Here is a 14,810-nt window from a genome sequence, read left to right as displayed (position 1 = left end):
CCACTGGAATAAAATAATCTTCAGATGATCCTAAAGTGTATTATACACTATAGATCTATCATCCCAGAGCTGTATGGTCACACACACACACATTCTGAGCACTTACTATTAAAACTGGAGGAATTTTATTTTAATAAATAAAAATATGCATTGCAAGAAACTTTCTGAACTTCTGAAGAAAGTTTTAAAAATAGTAGTGATGGTTTCTTCACTAGTAGCCAGGTAATTACTTGAGAGCTAGGGGAGAGAACACACACCCTACAGGGTCAGGCTGGCAATGGCCTGCAATTATTAGTTAATGAAGCAATCCATCAGGACAGGGCACTTGGTACTTGAGTGATGTTTATTATGGCAATAGTCATTGAAGTCAGTGTGAATAACTGCGACAATGGCCCTTTGGAATTCCAGCCTAATTTCCATATCAAATCATTTTCAGTGACAGGTGAAAGGGTAAGGTTTCTGCTTGCCAGGTACACAAAGTCACAATGGGCAATTGAGGTTATGTTGATGCTTTCTCTTTAATATGTCACCTATTATCAAGATATTGAAAGTCAGATTCTGCATTCAGATAAAAGCATGTGAATTGTCATCTTAAAACTTTGTACCTGGGAATACAGCAGTCACTGTGCTCAGATTGTATCTTCAGTAGCAGCTTGGGCAATATCCACAGCAACTTGCACAAGACTAAAGAGACTTTAGTCAAGAGCTCTCCCAGTCAGTTATGCATAGGATGAAGTGAGGGATATCTACATCTGTAGCCAACCTGGCTATGCTAATGTAGCTCTTTTGCATGTCTTTTCCTTATTCCTATTAGTAGCATCACAATCGGCAGTAAATGCCATTTTGTCTGTTTTGATAAGAGAGAAAAAAGGTGTCCATTTTCCCCCCCACACCCAGTCAAATCTACCTCTGAGCAATGTATTCACAAAGTAAAGATGCAGAGAAAGTTGGTGACTCAAAGAATGATGGTGAAATCATAGGCTTAGGAAATACGCACAGAGTTTCCATAGACAGTGGAAAATAAGATTTTTGAATGGAGAACCTATATAAATGATTAAGACAAGGCTGGTCTGAGATCTGTCATTAAATATCATGTCCTGCTAGTGCAAGGTGCTCCATCTCATATAAATGCACCCATGAGTTCTGAAGAGGGAAACTTTCTAATGAACAGTCTGATGGATCACAAGGCTAAACTTGCTGCTTTGGGGATTTGAGGTGTGCTTGAGCATAATAAATTCACATTGGATAAGATCTGTCTACAGTTTGTCTTTTGAGAATCATTCAAAGATTTGCCCTGGAGCACCAAGCCACCTAAGAACACTGAGTTTAGAAGAAGCTCATGTCTAGGATGAGAGCCGTCAGACAAGTCTCAGATTTACAAACTTGGCATGTTGCTACTTACAGGACTACACTTACTTTGTAGGCGTCTGTTCTCAATAACCAACTTCCTAATCTGATCACTCATAATGGATCTTCAGGCTCCATGTGTGCTCCAAGGCCTCATCTGGGATGTGGCTTGTGAATTGTGTCCAAAGCCTCCCTCTCCCTGACTCCAAAACTAGTAATGGTATCCACTTTATCCACATGCTTTCTTCCTACAAAAATGCAAGGCCTTGGATTCTGGAATTGAAATTCCATTTCCATCATCTCCAGGAGGTGGCCTAGCCGCAAGATTTCACATGTGTTGGGGGATTACACCTCCCCACCTTCCCTCTGAATCTATGCCATGGAAGACACAGAAATGCAGGATCTCAGGGCCTGGGCTGCAGCCCACATCTGTGCCTAATGGTTATAACCTCTTGGCACACAAGGTAGAGTGGATGACAGACCCACCTCCTTCTGCTCCAGCCTTCATGACTGAGGAAAAATACAAATTCCAGGAAGCACAGCACCTCTACTTCTGTGAATCACTGAGGGTAAACTGTGCACACTGTGTATGTGCCTGCGGTCTCCTTTCTTTGCTTCCTTTTGTTGTGAGTTTTGGGCTGATCCAGTATCCAGTAATGCAATGGGAATCTTGCCATAACCTTGGACAGACATAATATCAGGCACCATCTGACTGGAAAAAGTGACATAAAGCTTCTAATAACACAGATATTATGGATAGCTTGGCTTTATGCTGTGCTTTTTCATCAGACAACATCATGTAGTTTTAACCTCTGTGTATGTGATTTGCTTTTATGAACCACCAAAAAACAACCACATGTAGGGAGAAATGTGGCTGTGATGAAACAGGTCACAGCAGAGTTTTGTTATGATAGCAGTTCTCACCAGTTCATGAAGCTCCAGGCAGCAGATGATGCACTGAAACCACAGTGGTGATATGCAGTGCAAAGACAGGCAAAAAGTACGATCAAAATTGTTTTTGAAATCTGAATTTCTTGCCCAGGTTGGTGCTTTGAATAGAAAAGTTTATTAAAAATTCTTTGTGGTGCTTTTCCTTCTTGTCTCTCTTTCATGAACTTTGATTTCTGAGCAAGTTCAGTTTCAACTGTCCTGTTAACTGGACTCATACTTCTCATTTCATCCCCTTTTGCCTTTGCAAAGGACTAGTAAGTGAAATGGATGATCAGTCTGTGTGCATAGTGTCACATTTTTCAATAGGATACCATTGAAAAATACTTTATATTGTACAGTTGGAGAATGAAGAAAGCTTTACAAACTTCAAGTTTTGAAACACATTCTGAATCATTTGCAGATGATCTCAAAATGCAAAAGGCATATATTTGCCCCAAAGAGACTATGCCTGTTCCTTGAGATATTCTAATACTGGAATTTAAAAGACAAAACCCCTGCTCTTTCCTCTCTCTTTCAGCCAATTCTGTTCCAGCACAGTGACACTAAACTTTTGGATTACATGCACCAGTCAACTTTTGCTTGTTTGTTTCATTCCCTTAACAATTATAAGTGTTTTTCCCGAAGATGATGTGTTGTGATGAAGAGGTGCTGATTCAAACGCGCCCTGATACAACCGAGCAGAAAACGAAGAGCTGTTTCTAAAGAGCTGAAGCGGGACAGATGAAAGGATTGAGCGGGTGTTAACTGTCCAGGTCATCCACGTGTTTGAACAGCTGAGCCGAAAAGCACGGGGACTGTGTTACCATAGGGCTGTAGCCGCAGGGTACCTATAAAGGGCACTCGGAGGCTGGAAAGAATTTCTAGGAGGGATTTTCACTTCTGGAATGAAAGCGCTGGGATTTAATTTCAGAGAAAATGTTACCCTTCTCTAAACACACGTAATCGAAGTGATATGCTGAAGCACTGGATAAAAACAAAAGACATTGGCAAAGTCAAAGCACTGAGAGATAGGAGGGTTTTGTCAGCAGATTAGTTTGCTGCAGGCTACTTGCCATATGCCTCCCGATGCTGCCTCTATTGGACTGAAATTTACTTCCATAGGATAATGAATTAATGTTATTAATGATGTTATTATGGATCTGACATAAGGGATCAAACCCACGCAGCTAGGATGTAAGACAGATGCAGAGAAGGGGCCTGAAAAATGTCTGTCCTTAGGCAGTAACGAAACACAGTAGGAATGGCATTTTCCATCAGATCTGAGCTGAAAGCTTTGTGAAAGGTGAGGCAGGACACCAATTCCATTGCTCTCCATCTTTTTTTAATATGGACTTTTGTCCTTAAATGTCTCTTATTACAGTTGACATTCAGACTTCTGGTTTGTGTAAACTGTCTTTCAGGAGCAAATGTGAGCATCCCATCCCACTTTTCAGCTCTCAAATGAGCATGACCTAGACTTATTTAATTCTGTGGTTCATCTACTAGATGTAGTCTGTGTCAAAGTTTCCTTCACTGCAGTGACTGTATAATATGTAAGAGCACAGTAAGCTTGTGCTCCTCACAAATATAATTAAAACATGGACATGGAGATATTAGGTTAATGGCTGGACTTGATGATCTTGGAGACCTTTTCCAACCTTATTGGTTCTGAGATTCTAATGATTCCAAAACACTCAAAGCAAAATCCTCCTTTCCTTTCTGCACTACAAACCTGAAGTTACTCTTACATTTCCTAACAATGCCGGTGTTATATTTATTCCCTTTCCAGGACTGTTAGGCTAGGTAAGCCAAGTGCCTGTCCTAGGCTCCCTTAAAAGACTGGACCACTTGGTTATGCTGGAGAAAATTATGGATTAAACTGGACTGAAACTATCACCACTAGTGGCTTTTATTTTAAGGTGAGAAATGCACACATATAGAATGCAAAAGAACATAATGTTCCTTAGTTTTCACATAAAGTGTATGGTGTTATGCATTAATGTTAATATTTGAAGGAGATTTGCTAATTTATATACCATTAGCATATAAATGATTCCTGCTATAAGAGTAAAAAAAAATCACTATACCTCTGGAAAAATTATAAATTTTTTTCACTTTTTTCATTAAGGCAGTTAAATATAAAATGCCACAGGAACCTAAAGTTTTTCATCATTAACATGAGTTTCATTTGACTATGTTAAGTACTTTTAAGAACTACTCTGAGGACAAAAAAAAAAAAAAATCATCCACTAAATTTTGTTTTACATTTATTCTGTTGGAAAATGTACAAGGGTTCTTATAGGATGTGACAAACCTGGACTGGACTTTTCAAGTACAGTGGTGCAGATTTGCTGTCATTCACTGCAGTTTCTAAACCATTTCCTTTGCTATGAGTGTCCAGGACATATTCCACATATTTTGTCTCATCACTTTAAGCCAATATTTTAGAAATAAATGCTTGGGAAAATGTGACCTTTGTGATTAGGCACTGAGCAAGGGTCACCAGCTGTGAACTCTGCAAAAGAAAGCAGCGGATGGTGTTGTCATGATCACCTGTTGGACCTTGTCTGCTGATACTGGCACAGCTTTAGGTCAGTCAATGTCTACCTGACTATGGCCAGAATTGGGATTAAAAACATGCTAATGCTACCCTGGGTAACAGAGGTAACATTTCACCCTGTTGAAGAATATGATTATAAGCTGGCATTTTTAATGTAGTTTATATTTTCCTTTCCTCTTTTCCTTCATATTTGCCAACACTGATTTCTAGTCTAGTTGAAAATGGTACATCCAGACAGTCTTTCTAGCAGGAATGTGATGGTTTCAATGACATTGTGCCAGAAAGTCTGGGGGTTCTATAACGTGAGAGGAGACAGAATCACTGGGATGTATTGACAGTCATGATTTACACCTAAAAAAGAAACTGTAGGTTGAAAAGTAACAATTATTTCTTACAGTCTGTTAGACTGTGAACAGCATACCAAGAAAAGTGTGTGGAAACCTGTAAAGTTATGGTGTTTAAAATCAGGCTAGGTTGTATAATATCTGCATTGCATAAATTGCTGTGTAGGGAACACTCTTGCATTGTTACAAGAAGGAAACAAATGGGCAAACCATCTCCAGCTTCTCTGAGACTATGTCTTGACCAGTTTTTAGCTTGTACAATTAGAATAATTGTTCTGTTAGCCACTAGAAATTCCTTTATGCTGAAGGGACTGTTCTTGGTTAACAGCTCCAGGCAAGATCCACCCCTGGTATGACAGGAGTGTCACACTCCAACGAGCAGACCAAGTGTGCTCACTTGTGCCACACATAGTTGCCCATGCAATAATTTGTGTTCAGTAAATCAAGTCACTCTGTTGAGTATCTTTACCTTAAAAAAGCAGCAAGAAAGGAAAAAAATCATTAGAAATTTGTCAAACAAATATCACAGGTTCTTGTGTTAGTCCTGCCTTTGGTGTCTTGTACAGAGGAATTCTTCATAAGACATAGTATGGCTCACTGTGAGTAATAAAATCCTCTTCATTTTTGCAACATGATTGATGTCCCAGACAAGAGTTCCTACTGGCTGAAAGATGGAAATAAAAAGCCATTTACATAGAAACATGATTTTTAGCTTGTTCAAATGTATTTACTGATGTTTGCAAGTTTGTAACTGATGAGCTTTAAGTGAAAAACTTTAGACAATGAGAAGATGGAAAATTCTTGGCTTAGTTTTTTTAAGTACAACTGTTTATAACAGTGGCTTTAGACAGTGATCATGCACCATTTAATAAACTGCTGATATAGAGAGTATCACTAACATTTTTCTGACTGAGGAAAACTTGAGTAGTCTGAGGTATTTTTGAAGACTAATCTCCCAGTGCCTCCTACAAGCTTCCTACAGACAGACAAGATATTAGCATGTAAGAAATAGCATTTTTTCTACATTCTGTGACTGGTTTCTCTACAGCATGAGCAAAGGTAACTTTTTTAGCTAAAACTAGCTGCAAAACATTAGTTGGGATTGGGTTTTGCAGAAGCACACTCAGGTTTTCACATCTTTTGCCAGTGACAATAACTCCAGCTCCACTGAGATCTGCATTGTCTAAAGCCTGTGAAAAGTGAAAAGAGTCTGGTGATCTGGGCAGCCTCAAGGGAGTGTGAACAAAGACAAGAAGGCTATGGCAGAAGGGATGCACTCTATACTTTTGACTGCAAATGGACTAGTTACAACAGGCAACATAAATTACGAAAAGGTTTGATGATACAAGAATGTGAAAACAGATTATTGTATCTGATTAACCGTGTGAAAACAAAATTTGTAAAAAAATAGGAGAACCAAATCTAATTCTGGCTGCTTTCAACAGCTGAAGTAGGGAATATTTTGGGGAAGAAAAAAAAGGTACTAATTCAGTCTGCTGTAAAAAAATGGCAGCAAACATTTTCCCTAACATTCTTTGGAGCCTCAGAGCTGAGATGAGCTACAGAGCAGAGATGCTGTGGGATTTTCCTGGAAGACTGCCTTTGGTACAACATGCAAAGAGTGGTGGACAATCTCTTCTCAGTGCAGTTCCAAGGCAATGACAACTACTGAAGTCAAAAGCACTAATGACTAGTTGAAACAACAGATGACCTAAGGCCAAGGGCTCAGCCAGCCAGTAAAAATGTGGAAATGTCCTTTGCCAAGGTCCATAAAGGAATCATTTTATTTCCTTTTTTAGAGGGAGCACAATATTCACTTTTTCTTCTGTAGTTATCAAAGTGTCTAAAAAATGTGTGTTAAGTACCTCAATCAGTCAGAAAGACATAGTTTTAACACTCTTTTTATAATATAAGCTGAGCAATTGTAGTTGTTTTGCTTTTGGGTTTTTTTAGGAAAAAGATTAGAAACTGAGCCTTGACCTCTAATGCCAATTTCAAACATCCTGCTTGTTTTGATGGAGCCAGAGTGTCACGTAGGTATCCTAATATTTCTTATTTGCTTATGTCCTGCGTCAGCTAAACCATTGATTGTTTGTTGGTGGCTTTTACATGAATTCAAATAAGTCTCATTCTGTTAAGTGGGTTGGTCCTTCCTTCTTCCTGTGCTGGGTTAGCCCTTGTCATCACAGGCATACAATAAGAAGACTTCTCTGCCGCAGATGTTTACAATACAGTCTGTAAATAATGGATTCCATTGTTTACTCAAAAAAATACTTTTTTTTCATGCAAAGCTACAAGGTTTGCATAGCCGGCGTCAGCCTCCCCACACACAGAGTCTTCTATTTTCCAGGAAGAAGCCTGGGGCATCCTCCCCAGTTGTAAAACGTTTCTGCCAGAAGCAATTTAAAAACGTTTGACAATGAGGAACGTGCAAAATGAAGCATCTCAAAGGAGAAGGAAGCAAGAGAAAGGGGGGTGAAAAATGGAACCTGCAGGAAAACCCTTCAATATTTGCAGTGATGCCAGCTGATAAAGTGTTCAAGGTCCATTCTGTAAATAGTGGCTCCCATACATAGGATTTGTCTTCAGAAGCAGTAAACATTTATATTAAATTCAAACTCTACATTTTAAAATTCTGTTCTGCTGGCTTTGTACCAAAGTATCAGAAGAAATAACTCATGTGAGAAAAATTTTACAGCTTAGAAGATGTGAAAAGATGAACAGCACAATTTTTCCTTTGAATTTTCTTCATTTCTGATTCTGGAAGAGAAATTTATTCTTAGGAGTAGATAGTCTGGGTATGGGGTCTCAGGATTATTTCTAGGGTTATGGTGAGTTTACAAGTGACTTCCATTTAGAACTCTGCCCAAACATTTGTAGTATTTTTGTCTTAATTGAAATGATAGTTTGAGATGTACTGGCCAGCAGGGAAAAAATTTGTTACCATTCCCACACCTGTTTTATGATAGCATTTGTTTCCAGAGGCTATTTTTCTACTTCCATGAACTAAAGATTATATAGGTGTGATGTTTCCACAGGTGTTGGCTGTGAGAGCAGAATTCATAGCCTTGTAAGCACCGCTTGTTTTCCCAGTGCTGTGAACAGAGGGTTCAGTGGTGGGGATATAGGACACACAACACCAGAGAGTGGGATTTGTCAGAAGCACTATCACACACATGGGCTGAGATGTTTCTCTCCATCTCACTCCAAACAGTACATCAAGGAGAAAGAGAAAACTGTTCTTTCCAAAACTTTAGGCACCTGAGCCACCCTCTCGAGCACAGACAGCCACCTCTTTCTTTTTTTCATAGGCCCTACCAGCTGCTGATCCTGCATGAGATGTTATTGCTGCTATTTGTGCTAAATGCTTGTGATTAAAGCACTTATCTAGAATGCAAAGACCTGGGTGTTCTCAGGTTTCTCCAGCCTGAGGAGAATATGGTGTCACCTGCTATATCCTCAGAAGATGGTTCATGGAAGGAGGCTTGATAACTGTGAGGTGTCTCCTGGCCAAGATTAGGTACTCTCAGGCCATGAGGAAGATCACAAGTCTGGAGAGTGGTGGCAGACTGGAAGAACATACCTGTATCTCAGTGAGATCTCTTGAAAGAGATGCCCTACCTTTATGTGTTTTGTTCATTGACATTTTAATGCAAAATACATAAGCACATTCCAAAAGGCTTTAAGTATCAGACAGATACAAAGATGCTCACTTTATTCACTATGCCTAAATCCACTCTTGGATTTGTTTTTAGCCTTTAATTACTTTTATATCCTACATGGAATGAAAATGTTAGGTGCCTCCATTCATGCTTGGATAAGTTTAACTGAGAGGTCTGCCACAACCTTGAGCTAGTCTCAGTTCTTCCTTCTTTTAAATATTGTTGACATCAGTGTGGGGGTCCATCCTACTTGACACCATAATAGTACCTCCATGCTACAAAAAAGGCCAAGCATCTTTGCTCTCTTTTTAAGACAATTTATCAAACACAAGGTACAAACAGCATGAGGCTCACCATGAGACATTGTGCATGAAAACATGAAATCTGGTACCCTGCAGCAGAAGGAGTGGAAGCTCACGTATCTCAATTGTTTCCTAAACCCCTTTTATCACTAATTTACACAAAATGTACCTGTCAAGTGGTCTGAGCAGTCTCCTAAGGTTTTGGGCACTCTCATAAGATTTAACCATGATTCAGAAAGCAAGCAGTGCTAATGCCCCAGAATCACTTCCCAAAATCAACTTCTTTAGCCATGCCTTATACATTTCTTCCCCAAAGTCCAATGGAACTGACAAACCTACTGGCATTTCCGGAAAGACAGCCAGTCTGGATGCCACCAGAGAGAAACCATCGTGACATTTCTATTTTCTTCTCTTACCACTAGGCCATGGAATGTTTTCACTTGTAAAAGGCATGTCCAAGTCCTCTCATTGCAACCATCTTTCTTGTCTATCTCAAGGAGAGGCAAGCACTCTCTGGCGTGATAGAGGCCCATGCTGTTAAAACCATGGAGTAAGGAAATCATATTCGAAGCACAAAACAAAATCTAATTAGGGAAGAGTCCATGTTAATGCTGAATGCTGGCCTAATAAGTTTTTCCTGAAGCAAGGTCTGAAGTCAGGCATATTCTGCACTTAGTGTGTGAATATATATCTTGACAGAACAGCTCCAATTTTTTTTTTTTTTTTAATGCCAACATTGACAGCAGTGGGAAAAGGAAAAGCAGCAGAACTGCTGCTAGTCAAGGCAAGGGGATGTGGACAAGTCAGTGGGTCAGTGCTCACACAGATCCTTCAAACAGCCAGGACATGGACAACTCTAGGAAAACCTTCTGGGTGGGGATTTGGTAGAATATTGCAGCTGGGAGCTTTAAAAATCTGTTACAGAGCTCAACTGAGGAGTCCAGCAGAAGACTGTCAGCCACCATCATGTACCCAGAAACAGTCCCAGAAACTACTAGAAAAGGAAGGATACATGGCTGAAGGGAAGCTAGAACTCTTGCACTAAGAAGCAGGGTAAGACACCCTATTTAGCTAAACCAGGGCACCATCTGATTATTAAAACCAGCCAAAGATTTTGGACAGAAGACAGAAAAGTATCTCTTGTCAGAAATAGGATGCCACAAAAATATGTTAAATACCACTACATTTTCAAAACCAGATTCAAACCCACTGTCCCTGTTTTCCCAAATATGTTTGATGCATTCAAAATATTTTGAATCCCTCATTTACATATATTTTCACATTTCATTGTGAAGTCTATATATCTAAATGCATCACTAAATGAAACATATTAATATTTCATAAATTTTTCTCCAACATTGTACTTCAACTTTTCTGCATTACTGAAGGCAAATACTGTTACCTTATCAAATGCTGCAGTGTTATGGATAAAAAAAGATTTTTCTTGAGGCAGCACTAAGAATTTCAATGACAGGGAAAGTCTGAGTGTATTAAGTTTTCATTCCAGTTCAGAATGAAAATAAATGTCAAATTGCTGTGAATTCTTATGGAATAGAAATGTTATCCCTGACTGCATCATCAGACTACAATCACAGATGGCCCTTTAGCTGAGAATATTTTGAAGGTCAGCACAGAAATGACAGAGCATAACTGCTGCTGCTGCTGCCTTTGATTTCAAAACCAGCAATGTAACCAAGTTGCCAACAAACAAGCAATAAACAGTTGCTTCCTGAAAGGGGAGAAAGTATTAGAGGAAAGGGACATGAGATCATGGCCTTGAAGCATCCTGAGTCAGCAAGTGAGGTGAGAAAGTTTTCTCTGGTCCCAAGACCATCTGCCTCCAGAAATGCTGACTGGGCTCATGCTGAGGTTTGAGCAAACACCCACTGGGGGAGGGATGGGGGGACTGCAGCTGTGCCCCAGCACCCAGGCAGCATGTGGGCTCTGTAGTCACACTTGAACCTAGACTACCCCTGCTGATGTAGGGCACTTTTAGATAAGAGTTGTACCGAACTGGTGTCTGGAAAGCATGATACGGCTTGCAACAGCATGTCCCCAGCTGAACTGCTCATTTCTCAGTCACCTGCCTGCAGGAGCAGCCAGAAAATGGCACTGGTGTCTAGCAGGTGCCACTGCTGGCACCTGCACAGCCAGCAGTGACAGTCCCTGCCCTTGTGGGGATCTGTCTGACCTGCAGAGAAGAGTTTGGAAACCAAGTCTTGGTGTAACAGCTACAGTAAAACTAATTGGGTTGTTAAAATAGCAAGGCAATGTCTTCCTAGGATCTAAATCAGAGTTTTTAATAGTGATGGGAGTTACAGGGATTGACTCTGTGTGTAGTGTGGCCAGACCAAACCAAGATGTGTTTCTTGCTGGCTGCCTGGTGAAGAATTGTCCTGGGGTGTTGCTACCATCAACAGAAGGTAAAACACTGCACTTTGCTGGCCACTGCCTGACAGTGAGGGCAGGGAGCTGTGTGGTCTCTGCTCCCTTGTGAAAGGTCACAGATGTGAGGAAAGGCTTCTTTTCATCTCTGATATTCTCAGAAATTATCTGTAGGCCAGCACACACATACTTTGGCTCCTAATCCTAAAAAAACCATAGCTTTATTTATTATTTCCCATCAAAAATAATGGCTAATATAAGTACACATCAATTTTTTCCTTCTATTTTCCTAAACATTAACAAGTTTTGATTTTGAAAAAAGCAGGAAAAGAGATTTTTATCTCAGACCTACTGCCTTGTTTGCTTCACAGGCAAACTAAAATACTTTCCAAACAGAAGGAGAGGACACAGTTGCCCCATGTCTATCAAAATTTCCTACTCATTTCTCCTTCTCCTTTATTCTCCTTCTCCTTTAGCTTGTATCTGCACTGCAGTTTTAATCAAGTTCTCTTAGTTCTGTCACTCAGAAGCTGCAGTTACATGGAGTCCTACAGAGCCTTGTATCTGACATGGACTTGTATCTGACAAAGGACTTGTATCTGAGCACAAGAAAAAGCTTTTATTAATTTTTGAGGTTGGGGTTTTTTGTCTCTTCATAGAGTTTGGGCTACTGGTGACTCATTTCTTCTTGTTTACTTAGTGATGAACCCCAAGACATTAAGAACTTCTGGCCTGGATTATTATCCTGACCTTAATGACAAATTTTAGTACCCTTTCTTCCTGTTACACAGAAACAACCTCTTTCTCAGAGAAGTCCTGACTGTTGTGGTAGCAGAAGTTTCTCAGGAAAGCCCAAAACAGTTGTGTTTTTCTATTACTGTGGTCAAGGAAGCCACTCTTGAGTCACTGAGTAGGCTTTTATCATTCCACAGTACATATTCAAGGGAGGAACCCTTTCCCACCTCGCATCCACAGCATTTCTAATCTTCTGTGTGTGGTGCAATCAGTAAATAAAATCAGAAAAAAATCCATCCTACTTTGAATTTGGGAGACTGAAGTTACAGAAAAAGCCATGCTGTGTCCCCGAGGCTCATGAGAAGGAAACAAAGCTGCAGCAAGCTTGGATTCTCACTACATCTTGAAAGTGGTAGAAAGTTCCAGAAGGAGGGGGGAGAATGAGAGATGACAAAAGACATATTTCAGATGGTGGTCTCTGGATATTTTTTCTTCTCTGAGTTACAGTAGTGACCTGTGCAGACACCTCAATGCCAGCCTCTGTTGCTCTCAGAGTTGTCACAGTAGGGTGATACTCAGATTATCTCAAGGATGTTCCATGCTCAGTGGCTCCCCCGTGACCTTTCAAAGGATGAATATGTCCCTCTAAGTCCATGGTAAACCTACTAGGGAGGAATAAGAGACACAGAGGTGTCAGTCCCATTGGGTATGTGGCACTGCAAGCGACCTTGTGGACTCCCTGCTGTATGTTGTTTCAGATGCCAGAACACCTGATGCTGTGCTGCAGACAACTTTGAGGCAGGTTCAGGTGGTCACATTGAAACAAGAAGTGAACCTCTCCCAGAATGCTCTCTTATCCCTAACGCAAGGATTTTGCCACCCAGATGAGGTGACGCAGACTCGGGTGACACCATTTCTTCAGCACCCAGTTTGTCTGGTGCGTGTCTGGCTGGCAGGTGTCTGGCTGGCTGGCAGGTGTCTGTCTGTCTGGCTGGCTGGGGTGCCGACATTGGGTGCAGTGGGCACGTGTATCCCATGCTGCCAAGAGCCTTGGAGCAAGGCTCGAAGCCGCTGCCATCCCCAGCAGTGCTCCCTGACGACACCGGCCATCTGCATGGGCTCAGAAAAGCCACCAATTACAGCGCACCACTGCCCTCAAACACTGCCAAGGTGGTGAGCCAGGGCCTGGGGAAAGATCACTGGATGGCGGCCAGCGTTTGGGAATTTTCACTTGGCTTGTAGGAATGCAAAGTAACACTTGCAAAAACCAGTCAGGGTGCCAGGTGAGGCCTCTTCTTTCCCTTTTATATTTATGACTGTAATATGAACTGTCATGGAGTTCATATATGGCTTGTAGCAGGCTGCTTACAGTTTAGCTCTGCCATAGGAATCTATGTTTTTGTAAGACCTTACTCTGAAATCTATGTTCTTTCCCTCAATGTAAGGCAAACAGCACCATAAACCAGGCAATTTCTGTGTACAGCAGTGTACATTGAACCACTGCAGTAAAGAAATTTGGTCTGATTTGTCTGCTGTTACCTTAATAGGAATAATTTTGTTTCTTGTTTTGAGGGGCAGGAAGAGAAAATAAGGAAGGGATAAAAGGAATTGCCTCTGTAATTTACCTATCCTGACAAAGCTAGAAGTGTCTGGCTACTCCTTAGAAAAAAAAAATGAAATCTACAGGGAAGAGGAAAAGACTTTATCCTTTTGACTGAATAATATGACCAATTGCAACTTTCAGTAAGCAAGAAAGGAAAATAAGTTCACCTGCTGGCTAGACAGTAAGCCCAGAGAAATCTGATTTATATAGCTTGATTGAAATATGTATTTGAAGACCTAAGAAAAAGTCTGAAGCTGACAGCCCCTACAAGTGATTAGTACCTAAACCTGCCTTCACCATAGAACAGCAATGCTGCAGGGAGGAACCAAGGGGCAGATATTCCACTTCAGATGCTGTAACTGCCCTGGTTATAGTGTTATATATACAGTATATATATATATATATATACATACAGGATAATGCACAAAAAACAGAGAGAGATAACTTATTAGTGGATGGAGGGAAAAAATCAGTGAGGTATGAAGCAGCCAGCAGAAGCCAAATGGACTTAATCATCCCTTCAGCTATTGGTGCTTGAGTTCCTTTCTCCTGGGGCACTGGGATGGCATTAGCTGACTCTGTGTGTCCTGTTCAATCCATGTTTTCAGCTGTGACAACTGGCAGCCAAGAATCCTTGGGACTTTTAAAAACCACTTATAGCTCTACTTACTCCCTAATGACTGTTCACCTTCCATGTTAATCACTCACAGCTATATTTCACTGCTTTTATTCCTGTTCTATCTGACTTGTTCTGGAGAGGTTTCTCAGTTAACAAGCAACAGTGTGTCAGCAGTGAGTCAGTATTGCATTGTATTGTATTGCATTATATTATTGTTATATTTTGTTACTTCTATTCTATTCTATTCTATTCTATTCTATTCTATTCTATTCTATTCCATCATGTAGTATAATGTTGTGGTGGACAATGATAATTTTCATGTG

Source organism: Passer montanus, unplaced genomic scaffold (assembly GCF_014805655.1).
Source record: "Passer montanus isolate IOZ18808 unplaced genomic scaffold, ASM1480565v1 scaffold2, whole genome shotgun sequence".
Classification (NCBI taxonomy): domain Eukaryota; kingdom Metazoa; phylum Chordata; class Aves; order Passeriformes; family Passeridae; genus Passer; species Passer montanus.
This window is presented reverse-complemented; position numbering follows the sequence as displayed.